Genomic DNA, 13,232 nt, shown 5'->3' on the forward strand with positions numbered 1-13,232 from the left:
TCTGCTCATGTCCATGTCCATCTGTTCATGTCATGGACAGTGAAGGGTCTCCACATCCCGGAGATCCTGCGTGACTCCCTGTACACCCCCTAATTTACTTGATGTTGGCTCCTGCTGCTCTGTTAACACTGGAGGTTGCGTTCTTCCTTGCTAAGATCCTCCTTTTAAAGGGGTATAATTGTAAGATATATAAGTCAGTGATGCACACTTTAATATTTCTCATTTGCAGATATCTTAGCGCCTGTAGGGTGCTGCTGCTGCATCTTTTTATGCATTGTTGATGTCACATTTATTTCTCTTGGCGGGGGGCACGGACTGACTTTGTCCTTTGCACATTGCAGTATAACCAGTAGTGCACCTTGGCGGAGCTGACAATGTAATATGGCTTCCTGGGATGTGATGGTCTCCATCATGGCCATGTACACGGGGTAGATTGGGTTTGTTCATGTTCCTTCTGCTGCTGTCCCAGGAGCGCAGCCTTCACAAAGGGCAATAAATGCGGTGTCTGACATGAGGGTGGGGGGTAATTAGGCCAGCAGGGTATTTAATGAAGCCTGTGATCAGCTGCTGGAGGGGCACGTGCTGGCTGGCTGGTCTAATTGTCTGGGCAGAGCGGAGCCTTTTCTCTGGGCCTTGTGGGGTGTCTGTGATCTGTGTCTGGGTGGGATACACTGTACGCCTGTCATAGGAGGGCCACTGACCCCACCGCCCCGGGACATAGAGCAGAATAGGCTCTTTGCTGGCTTAGTCTGTGTGTGTGCCATTGTTGGTTGTGATGAACAGGGAAATCTTTCATCCTTGTAGTTGTGTGTCACTAGCTCCGCACGGTATAGTCCTCTGCACCATTCATTGTGTGTGATGGAGAATAACACCCTGTACACTGACTAGAGAGTTTGTCTAGAAATTCTGACTATTTAGGGAAGATCGTCGATCCACAAGAAAATACAAAAGGACGTTCACACGTAGATAACGCAGAATTGTGCACACGGACCCCGAGAAAAATCCACTGAGTTCAGGATCTTATAGAAAAAAAGAGATGTACAGAGGGGAAATAAGAATTAGATCCACTGACGATTTTGTAAGTTTTCCCTCCTGGAGAGATCTGTAATGTTATGGTAGGTGCACTTCACCTGTCAGAGACAAGATGGAAATGATAATCACATTGTAGGATTGTTATTAAGTTAACCCTTTCACTTCCAAGCCTGTTTTCACCTTCCTTACCAGGCCAATTTTTTCAATTCTGACCACTTGTCACTTTGAGGTAATGACTCTGGAACTTCAACATATCCTACTGATTCTGAGAATGATTTCTCGTGACATGTTGTACTTTATGATAGTGGTATCATTTCTTCGATATGACCTGCGCTTATTTGTGGAGAAAAAAAAACGGAAATTTGGCAAAATTTTGGCAATTTAAAACTTTTACTCCCTTAAAGCAGAGTTACGTCACACAAAACAGTCAATAAGTAGCATTTCCCACATGTCTACTTTACATCAGCACAATTTTGGAAACAACATTTTTTTTTGTTAGGAAGTTATAAGGGTTAAAATTTGACCAGCAATTTCTCATTTTTGCAACAAAATGTACAAAAATATATATATATTTTTTTTTAGGGACCACCTCACATTTTAAGTGACTTTGAGGGGTCTATATGACAGAAAATACCCAAAAGTGACACCATTCTAAAAACTTCACCCCTCAGGGTGCTCAAAAACAATTTAAGACGTGTATTAACCCTTCAGGTGCTTCACAGGATATTAACTTTGTGTGACTAAAATTTTACTTCAGACCCCAATTTTTTTTATTTTTGCAAGGGTAACAGGAATTAAAGGACCCCAGAATTTGTTGATCAATTTCTCCTGAGCAAAAATAAAAAGAATCGCATTTTCCCCTCAAAATTTTTTACACCCAAATTTAGCATTTTTACAAAGGTAACAGGAGAAATTGCAGCATACAATTTGTTGTGCAATTTCTCCTAAGCATGACAATACCCAATATGTGGAGGAAAACTACTGTTTAGGCGCACGGCAGGGCTTGGAAGGGAAGGAGCGCCATTTGACTTTTTGAATGCAAAATTTGATGGAATAATTACATGCCATGTAGCGTTTGGAGAGCCTCTGACATGCCTAAACAGTGGAAACCCCCCACAAGTGACAATTTTGGGAACTAGACCCCTCAGGGAACTTATCTAGATGTGTGGTGAGCACCTTGAACCCCCAGATGATTTACAGAAGTTTATAAAGTTGAGCCTTGAAAATAAAAAATAAAAAAATCACATTTCCCCAACAAAAAAGTTTTTTAGCCCCAAATTTTGCATTTTCGCAAGGGTAACCATAGAAATTGCACCATGCAATTCATAGTGCATTTTCCTCTGATTACGCAGATATACCTTATGTTTGGGTAAAATACTGTTTAGACGCACGGCAGGGCTCAGAAAAGAAGGAGTGATGTTTTGAAACGCAGACTTTAATGGAATGGTCTGCTGATGTCATGTCTCATTTCGAGAGCCGCTGATGCGCCTAAACAGTGGAAAACCCCCCACAAGTGAAGCCATTTTGAAAACTAGACCCCTCGGGGAACTTATCTAGATGTGTGTGAGCACCATGAACCCCCAGATGCTTCACAGAAGTTTATAACGTAGATCAGTGAAAATTTAAAAAGTAATATTTTTTTCCCAGAAAAATTTTATTTTAGCCCCAATTTTTTTTATTTTCACTAGGATAACAGGAGACAATGGACCCCAAAATGTGTTGTGCAATTTCTCCTGAGTACGCCGATACCCCATATCTGGTCAAAAACTACTTTTAAAGTGCAGTGCAAAGCTCAGAAGGGAAGAAGCTCCATATTGGAGTTCACATGTTGTTGGACTGGTTTGAGGTGCCATGTCACTTTGGCCGAGCCCAAGGTGTCAGAACAACTGAACCCCCCAAAAGAGACGCCATTTTACAAACTACACCTCTCAACTAATTCATAAGGGTTCAGTGATCTTATTGACACCACAAGTGGGTCACAGAATTGTACGCCATTGAGCAATGAAGAAGAAAATTATATTTTTACCACCAAAATTTTGTTTTAGCTCCAGATTTCACATTTTCACATGGGAAAATGGGTAAAAATGACACCAAAATTTGTCCCACAATTTCTGCTGAATGTAGAAATACCCCAAATGTGGAAAATAGCGCTCTGTCCCTCCCGAGTCTTGTGGTATGGCTAAGCAATACTGTTATACAGGAGGCATCCTGGAGGGCAGAGTTTTTTATAATAGTTTGCGGACTCCATATACAGAGCCCCTAAGTGCTAGAAGAGCAGAATCTTCCCTCCAGTGACCCCATTTTGTCAATTATACCCGTTTGGGAATTTATCTTAGGCAGTTAAGTGGTTCATGCAGCTTTACATGAACACCCGAGCCTTACACTATGGCTGGTCCAAATAACTAAAGCAATTGTTACCATCCACCTCTCGTGTCTCCCCTTTTCCTCATAGTTTGTAAGCTTGCGAGCAGCAGGGCCCTCATTCCTCCTGGTATCTGTTTTGAACTGTGATTTCTGTTATGCTGTAATTTCTATTGTCTGTACAAGTCCCCTCTATAAGGTGTAAAGCGCTGCAGAATATGTTGGCGCTATATAAATTATTATTATTATTATTATATTATTATTATTATCTACAGTTTTCCAGAAACAAGCAGCAGTGGATGTTGCTGAGTAAAAATTGCAAACTGCCGTTGTATTGACCCGTACGTTGTAGTGCCCGTACATTGTGCCAAGCTCATGCACCTATAAATTAGGCGGGCTCTCATCCCTACAGAAATGCCAAACGTGGTCGCTAAATGTGGATTATTGCGCTGGCAGTGAGTATTCATTTCTCTTATAGCGCGCACAGTTACAGCTGGAGCCGCCGGCTTCCAGCACACATCCTACTTATCTTCCCCGCGTGCCCTCTCTGCATCTTGTTCCGGCGCCAGCAGCTCTTCTGGCCGAGCAATCACGAGTCCCCCGCTCATAAAGGTAATGAATATTCACCCCTCTCCACTCCCATAGGCGTGGAGTGAATATTCATTACTTTAATGAGCAGGGACACGTGATTGCTCGGCCAGAAGAGCTGCTGGCGCCGGAACGAGATGCAGCGAGGGCACGCAGGAAAGGTAAGTAGGATGTGTTTGTTTTTTTTTTTTATAGGAACCATGCATACAAGGATAGGTGATAAGAAGCCATGGATACAAGGACGGGGATAAGGAGCCATGCATACATGGCGGGGGAGCCATGCATACAAGGATGGATACCGGGTTATACTCGAGTCAATAAGTTTTCCCAGTTTTTCGTGGCAAAATTAGATGCCTCGGGTTGACTTATACGCTCGAGTATATACGGTAAGTTCTGTTTTTCTATTGTGTCAAATACTTATTTCATGCAATAAAATGCAAAATAATTATGTAAAAATCCTATAATGTGGTTTTCTGGATATTTTTTTTTTTTAAGATTCTGTCTCTCACAGGTGAAGTGTACCTACGATAACATTACAGACCTCTTCATTCTTTGTGGGAGGGAAAACTTGCAAAATCGGCAGCATATTAAATACTTGTTTTCCCCACTGTTCAAATCTGCATTATTCTAATTGTGAAGTAACTGTGGCTCAAGTGTCTGATATACATAGGTGCGCTCTGCTGACTGGGGATCTAAGGGGTAACATGTCTCCTTGTGGATAGTGTCCAGTAGGTGTAGGGAGACCACTCATTGCTCCCCTAGAAATTTAAATATGCAAAAAGCCGCTTCAGAGAGGAAGAACACAGGAGCTCTTGCACACACTGTCACGCTCCGTTGTCACTCTTGCACACACTGTCACGCTCCGTTGTCACTCTTGCACACACTGTCACGCTCCGTTGTCACTCTTGCACACACTGTCACTCTCAGTTGGCACTCTTGCACACACTGTCACTCTTGCACACACTGTCACTCTTGCACACACTGTCACTCTTCGTTGTCACTCTTGCACACACTGTCACGCTCAGTTGTCACTCTTGGACACACTGTCACTCTGTTGTCACTCTTGCACACAATGTCACGCTCTGTTGTCACTCTTGCACACAATGTCACGCTCAGTTGTCACTCTTGCACACACTCACGCTCAGTTGTCACTCTTGCACACACTGTCACTCTTCGTTGTCACTCTTGCACACACTGTCACGCTCAGTTGTCACTCTTGCACACACTGTCACTCTGTTGTCACTCTTGCACACAATGTCACGCTCTGTTGTCACTCTTGCACACAATGTCACGCTCAGTTGTCACTCTTGCACACACTCACGCTCAGTTGTCACTCTTGCACACACTCACGCTCAGTTGTCACTCTTGCACACACGGTCACTCAGTTGTCACTCTTGCACACACTGTCACGCTCAGTTGTCACTCTTGCACAGTCACGCTCAGTTGTCACGCTTGCACACGCTGTCATGCTTAGTTGTCACTCTTGCACACAGTCACGCTCAGTTGTCACTCTTGCACAAACTGTCACTCTCAGTTGTCACTCTTGCACACACTGTCACTCTCAGTTGTCACTCTTGCACACAGTCACGCTCAGTTGCTGCTTGGCCTTACATTGCTGTGTGTGGGTGAGCTGGGACCATTTTACCTTAAACTTTGCTGCCTCCTCCAGTCACTGCTCCTCACCACAATGAAAATAGGCTAGGTTCACATCGCGCTAGTGCCATCCGTTTAACGGATTTGTTAAACAGATGCGCTAACGCTGAAGCACAAAATCTCTTTTTACTACAATTGCGCTAACACATGGTACCATTGCGTTGGCATGTGTTAGCAATAGAGGTCTAAGCACAGCAAACGCGTCCGTTCCCTGTGTGTTAGACCTAACGTACCCGAAAACGTGGTAGACCGCGTTCGAGGGTGCATCACAAAGTAACGCATCATCGCTAATGCATACCGATTTTGACATGTGTTACGATGCGTTACGATAATGGAAGTCTATGGGCGCGTTAGTGGATCCGTTACATAGCATTAGTGCTGTAGTAACGGATCCGTTAAACAGATCGCCCAAACGCAATGTGAACCTATCCTAAGGGACAGATCTTTCTGGTGGTGGTTTAATAAGATTAGCTGGAGGGCAGCATTCCCTGCTGCCACACAGAAGAGCCCAGCCCTGAATGCTATTAATCACCCGCCCTGCAGGGGGTTGTATCTGAGGAATCTTGTTTAACCCCCTGGCTGCTGATTGCTGCATGCAAAAGCATCCCTCCTCCATATGTTTAAATAGCCCACAGCAAAGAAACAGAGGATGGGGAGGGAGAAGGGGTCACTGATTACCTTGTAAGGGGGCTGCTCTCAGTAATGTACCAAGCATGTATATGAGAGGGGTCATGAACCTGCAGTGGGGGAGGCATTACTGCCGCCACCGAACCCAGAGATGCTGAGCTCTACGATATTGACAGCTGCAAATTGCGTCAGATTTCTGAATATGTCTACATAAGGCCCTGTTCACATCACGCATTTACCATGCTCTATTTTGTAGATCAGCATACATGTATTTTTAAAGTATTTTGGCCTATATTTGCCTGACAGAGGCCAAACGTGCTGTTGATGAATAGAGCTCTGTGACTGTAGAAGGAGTTTGTCTCTTCACTGATAACTTGTAGCAAAGGCCTTCTACTGCCATGTGCAGCGCACAGAACGACCCCCAGCTGTGTGGGCAGGACAGAACGACCCCCAGCTGTGTGGGCAGGACAGAACGACCCCCAGCTATGTGGGCAGGACAGAATGACCCCCAGCTGTGTGGGCAGGACTTGTTCTCCGCCTCTAACAATAATGTGACATTTGTAGCATCTTTTTAGATGAATGTGATTGACATAATGATAAAATATCTCCTGGAGAACTTGCCTGGCATGACATTTACTATATAGAGCCCAGTTACTGCAGCACACCCAGGAACATCCGCTTATGTCGTACATGATGGGATATGGCTCCTTCTGTAGAGGCCACTATGTGCAGACATTAGGTGAAATCCTTCGGGAGATATCTACCTCTGTAGGGATCACTGTGGACATGTGCATTCTAGAATATGTCTCCCTCTGTAGGGATTAATATTTATTATTCTTAGTTATATAGCACCATCATATTCCACCACACTTTCCAGACATGATCATCGCTGTCCCCATTGGGGCTCACAGTTTACATCCCCTATCACTGTATTTGGAATGTGGGAGGAAACCGGAAAACACAGAGGAAACCCCCTCAACATCAGGAGAACATACAGATTCCTTGCAGATGTTGTCATTGATGGGATTTGACCTCCGCGCTGAAAAACAACAGTGCTAATCACTGAACCTCCGTGCAGTGCTAACCACTGAGCCACCATGCTGCGTTCAATGTCACCTCTTCTAATCCCTACAAAGGACTGCTTCTCCCAGGGTGTAAACCTCCCCTAATGCTCCCATAGCTTTCCCTACAGTTGGAGACCTACCCTACAATGTCCGACTCCAGCTCAGGTCTCCACATTGGGATCGGTCTACCTCTGTAGGGATCACTGTGTAGAAGTGATGGAGTTCTACACTCCGTGATCCCTATTGATCTAGACATATCACAATGTGCAGACATGAGCTAGAGTTGGACATTGTAGGATAGGTCTCCACATGCAGGGAAAGCTATGGGAGTTCTACAATCTGGGGTACAATAGTTTCTGGATAAACATGGTGGCATTTTCCAGTTTGAGACTTCTCGTTATTTTCATTACAGCACATGTATAGGGGTAGGGGAGCCCTGTGTGACGCCAATGTCACAGGGTCCTGCACTTGTATGGGCGTCCCCCCGGGGTGATCTAGAGTCATTATAATAGGAAGTGCTTTATTTATGGACATTCAGGGATCCGTCTTCCTCGGTCGGAATCACTATGTGGAGACATTAGGTGGACTTGTACATTCTGAGATGCGTCAGTGTTTTGCAGTTTGCCGGGGAGCTCACATGAAATACCCTGGTAGACGTTTTTTGAGCTGATCCTGCAACATTTCCTTCACACCCAGTTTGTTATTTTTGTGCTGATTTACACAAAAGAATGCAAAGATCTGAATCCTAAAAAAGGACAGAGTTGAAGGAGGATGATGGAGAGCTGAGAGTGAGGGGAAGGCCCTGCTCAGGTGGAGGGACTGTGTGATGATCCTTGTGTGTCAGACCTACGCACTCCTGCCCCAGTAATGGCAGATACTTCTCGGGTTTTAACCTTCAGTTGGTTGCGCCAAAATACTTTCCATTATTAGTCGCCATCACCTCCCTGTGGCACATGTAGTGGACGCCGCATCTCACGATGGAGGGGCGCCCGGGCTACTGAACCTGATGGCGACTTACCTTCCATACCTGCAGAAAATTGACAAAAAAAAACTCGCTTGTGCTCCGATGGACGCCATTATTATCTATGAGAAAGGTTCAGATGTGTCCCGCAGCTGCTAATTCCCACCTTGTACCTTATTGGAATTGCTGGGACAAGAATGCATTTTTACTGGGGAGTTTTGGAACTTTTTTGATGTTCTACAGATGTGTGATGGGTACAGGCTGCAGGTCAGGAGTTTTACCTACCCCATTCACACCCGAGATGTGGCCACTTATCATAGCTGTATGAATGGATACATGTGAATGAAGTGCTCCTGGACACCTGCTATTGCGGAAATCCTTAGCTTTCCCCATTTCTATCAGTGGCCTCCATGATCCTTACTTTCTATTTTAGACAGTGAAGATGGTCTGAGTGCTGCCCTTACTTCCCTCATACTCAGCATCTGGCTAAAAGACTTGGCACTGAATGAAAAGTTTCCTCTTGTGCCTTTCCAATTGCCAAACTTCACAGAACATTTTTCCCCATCTGCTTATTTAGTGGATTTTTTTAGAAGGAAAACAGTGACTCGTGCTCCGTGCTGCCTCGCTCAGCACTTACTGCTCACTTGAAAGGATGAGGAGAGCTGCGGACCTGCCCCAGGCTGGGGTAAAAACTTCATATGAATGTCTCTCAGTTCTCAGCTCAATGACAAAGACCAGCACTATCAGTACAAACAGTTAAAAAGGGTTGTCTCAGCTGATAAACCCCTTAATATGACAATTTTCTACATGTCTGCAGTCCCCACTAGTGGGAGCTCTGGAGGTTACTGCACGATACTTACTCATTGGAACCAGTATATACTCAATTCTCTCTAATAGCAGCTGCAGGCGGAATATAATGTACCTGGAGAGACTTTCCCCTAGTGGTGGATACAGGTAGAATCTTATTGTGCATCTCTGTCTGCAGCCACCACATGGAGGCGCTCGCTACAAAGAGCTACCGTATATGATAAGTCTGTCTGCAGCCACCACTAGGGGGAGCTCCCTGTATACAGAGATGCATGATAAGATCCTGTCTGCAGCCACCACTAGGGGGAGCTCCCTGTATACAGAGATACATGATAAGATCCTGTCTGCAGCCACCACTAGGGGGAGCTCCCTGTATACAGAGATAAATGATAAGATCCCGCCTGCAGCCACCACTAGGGGGAGCTCCCTGTATACAGAGATACATGATAAGATCCTGTCTGCAGCCACCACTAAGGGGAGCTCCCGGTATACAGAGATACATGATAAGATCCTGTCTGCAGCCACCACTAGGGGGAGCTCCCAGTATACAGAGATACATGATATGATCCTGTCTGCAGTCACCACTAGGGGGAGCTCCCTGTATACAGAGATGCATGCTAAGATCCTGTCTGCAGCCACCACTAGGGGGAGCTCCCTGTATACAGAGATACATGATAAGATCCCGCCTGCAGCCTCCACTAGGGGGAGCTCCCTGTGTACAGAGATACATGATAACATCCTGTCTGCAGCCACCACTAGGGGGAGCTCCCGGTATACAGAGATACATGATAAGATCCTGTCTGCAGCCACCACTAGGGGGAGCTCCTTGTATACAGAGATACATGATATGATCCTGTCTGCAGCCACCACTAGGGGGAGCTCCCTGTATACAGAGATACATAATAAGATCCCGCCTGCAGCCACCACTAGGAGGAGCTCCCCGTATACCACTAGGAGGAGCTCCCCGTATACAGACATACATGATAAGATCCTGTCTGCAGTCACCACTAGAGGGAGCTCCCTGTATACAGAGATGCATGATAAGATCCCGTCTGCAGCCACTACTAGGGGGAGCTCCCTGTATACAGAGATACATGATAAGATCCTGTCTGCAGTCACCACTAGGGGGAGCTCCCTGTATAAAGAGATGTATGACAAGATCCTGTCTGCAGTCACCACGGGGAGCTCCCTGTATACAGAGATACATGATAAGATCCTGTCTGCAGTCACCACTAGGGGGAGCTCCCTGTATACAGAGATGTATAACAAGATCCTGTCTGCAGTCACCGCTAGGGGGAGCTCACTGTTTACAGAGATACATGATAAGATCCTGTCTGCCGCCACCACTAGGGGGAGCTCCCTGTATACAGATACATGTTAAGATCCTGTCTGCAACCACCACTAGGGGGAGCTCCCTGTATACAGAGACACATGATAAGATCCTGTCTGCAGCCACCACTAGGGGGAGCTCCCTGTATACAGAGATACATGATAAGATCCTGTCTGCAGCCACCACTAGAGGGAGCTCCTTGTATACAGAGATAAATGATAAGATCCTGTCTGCAGTCACCACTAGGGGGAGCTCCCTGTATACGGAGATGCATGATAAGATCCTGTCTGCAGTCACCACTAGGGGGAGCTCCCTGTATATGGAGATGCATGATAAGATCCTGTCTGCAGTCACCACTAGGGGAGCTCCCTGTATACAGAGATACATAAGATGCTGTCTGCAGTCACCACTAGGGGGAGCTTCCTGTATACAGAGATACATGATAAGATCCTGTCTGCAGCTACGACTAGGGGGAGCTCCCTGCATACAGAGATGCATGATAAGATCCTGTCTGCAGCCTCCACTAGGGGGAGCTCCCTGTATACAGAGATACGTGATAAGATCCTGCCTGCAGCCACCACTAGGGGGAGCTCCCTGTATACAGAGATGCATGATAAGATCCTGTCTGCAGTCACCACTAGGGGGAGCTCCCTGTATACAGAGATACATGATAAGATCCTGTCTGCAGCCACCACTATGGGGAGCTCCCCATATACAGAGATACATGATAAGATCCTGTCTGCAGCCCCCACTAGGGGGAGCTCCCTGTATACAGAGATACATGATAAGATCCTGTCTGCAGCCACCACTATGGGGAGCTCCCTGTATACAGAGATGCATTATATGATTCTGCCTGTAGTGTTGTGAATTGGGTTTCTGGGCTCCCCCGGTGGTCACTGGTGGTACTGAACTTGTGTGCTTCATCTCCTCTGTTCACCTGTTTCCATCAGGATGTGGGAGTTTTCTATTTAACCTTGCTCCTCAGTCATTTCTATGCCGGCCAACAATGTTACCAGAAGCCTTTCTGTTGCATGTTCCTGCTCCTAGACTACTATCAGCTAAGTTGGACTTGTAGTCCTAAGTTTGTTTTGCATTTTTGTTCCAGTTCTCTGTGTTTGAATATTTCTGAGGCTGGAAGCTCTTGTGAGCTGAAATTGCCACTCTAGTGTCATGAGTTGATATTAGAGTCTTAAAGTAATTTCAGGATGGTGTTTTGAAAAGGGTTTTCAGCTGACTGTGAAGTTCCCTTTTCTGTCTTCCTACTATCTAGTAAGCGGACCTCAATTTGCTAAACCTATCTTCATACTTCGTATGTCAATTTCCTCTAAAATCACCGACAATATATGTGGGGGCTACTGTCTGCCTTTTGGGGAAAATTTCTCTAGAGGTAAGCCAGGTCTGTATTTTCCTCTGCTAGGGTCAGGCAGTCCTCCAGCTGGCGCTGGGCGTCTAGGGATAAAACGTAGGCACGCTACCCGGCCACTGTTAGTTGTGCGGTAGGTTTAGCTCACAGTCAGCTCGAGTTCCCATCTTCCAAGAGCTAGTCCTTTTGTATGCTTTACTACGGTCTCTTGCCATTGAGAACCATGACAGTTTGGCCGGCCAAGGGTTAAAATAATTGGCAGAAGAAAGGAGAGAAAAGAAGTCTGCAGAGAATTTTTTTTTTTTTTTTTTCTGAGTTTGCTCATTAGTTTATTTCTTGCATCTCTGCTTACTGCAGCCTTCGTCTCTCTCTCCTTCTAATCCTTGAATGGTTCTGATTTCACCTGATAAAAATGGATCAGCAGAGTTTAGCTACAGGTTTGAATAATCTCGCTATGAAGGTTCAAAGTTTACAGGATTTTGTAATTCATGCTCCTATATCTGAACCTAGAATTCCTTTACCTGAATTTTTCTCCGGGGATAGATCTCGCTTCCAGAATTTCAAACATAATTGTAAATTATTTTTGTCTCTGAGATCTCGCTCCGCTGGAGATCCTGCACAGCAGGTCAGGATTGTAATTTCCTTGCTCCGGGGCGACCCTCAGGATTGGGCATTTGCTTTGGCACCAGGGGATCCTGCGTTGCTCAATGTGGATGCGTTTTTTCTGGCTTTGGGGTTGCTTTATGAGGAACCTAACTTAGAGATTCAGGCTGAAAAAGCCTTGATGGCCCTGTCTCAGGGGCAAGATGAGGCTGAAATATACTGCCAAAAATTTCGTAAGTGGTCTGTGCTTACTCAGTGGAATGAGTGCGCCCTGGCGGCGAATTTCAGAGAGGGTCTCTCTGATGCCATTAAAGATGTTATGGTGGGGTTCCCTGTGCCTACAGGTTTGAATGAGTCCATGACAATGGCCATTCAGATTGATCGGCGTTTGCGGGAGCGCAAACCTGTGCACCATTTGGCGGTGTCTACTGAGAAGGCGCCAGAGATTATGCAATGTGATAGAATTCTGTCCAGAAGCGAACGACAGAATTTTAGGCGAAAAAATGGGTTATGCTTCTATTGTGGTGATTCAACTCATGTTATATCAGCATGCTCTAAACGTACTAAGAAGGTTGATAAGTCTGTTTCAATTGGCACTTTACAGTCTAAGTTTATTCTGTCTGTGACCCTGATTTGCTCTTTATCGTCTATTACCGCGGACGCCTATGTCGACTCTGGCGCCGCTTTGAGTCTTATGGATTGGTCCTTTGCCAAACGCTGTGGGTTTAATTTAGAGCCTCTGGAAGTTCCTATACCTCTGAAGGGTATTGACTCCACGCCATTGGCTAGTAATAAACCACAATACTGGACACAAGTAACTATGCGTATTAATCCGGATCACCA

At 45.6% G+C, this 13,232-nt stretch overlaps 1 protein-coding gene and 1 long non-coding RNA gene across 3 annotated transcripts in view; one reads left to right on the forward strand and one right to left on the reverse strand.

Moving 5' to 3' along the window:
• The window catches only part of ETS1 (ETS proto-oncogene 1, transcription factor), a 434,342-nt gene that overhangs the window by 387,142 nt on the left and 33,968 nt on the right, over positions 1 to 13,232 (forward strand). The gene's annotated exons all lie outside the window — the stretch shown is intronic.
• The window catches only part of LOC143764159 (uncharacterized), a 97,730-nt gene continuing 85,789 nt past the window's right edge, over positions 1,292 to 13,232 (reverse strand). Inside the window, exon 3 of the long non-coding RNA XR_013213074.1 lies at positions 1,292 to 1,365. This is a non-coding gene — a long non-coding RNA (uncharacterized LOC143764159). The remainder of the gene's footprint in view (positions 1,366 to 13,232) is intronic.

Source organism: Ranitomeya variabilis, chromosome 4, assembly GCF_051348905.1.
Source record: "Ranitomeya variabilis isolate aRanVar5 chromosome 4, aRanVar5.hap1, whole genome shotgun sequence".
Taxonomy (NCBI): domain Eukaryota; kingdom Metazoa; phylum Chordata; class Amphibia; order Anura; family Dendrobatidae; genus Ranitomeya; species Ranitomeya variabilis.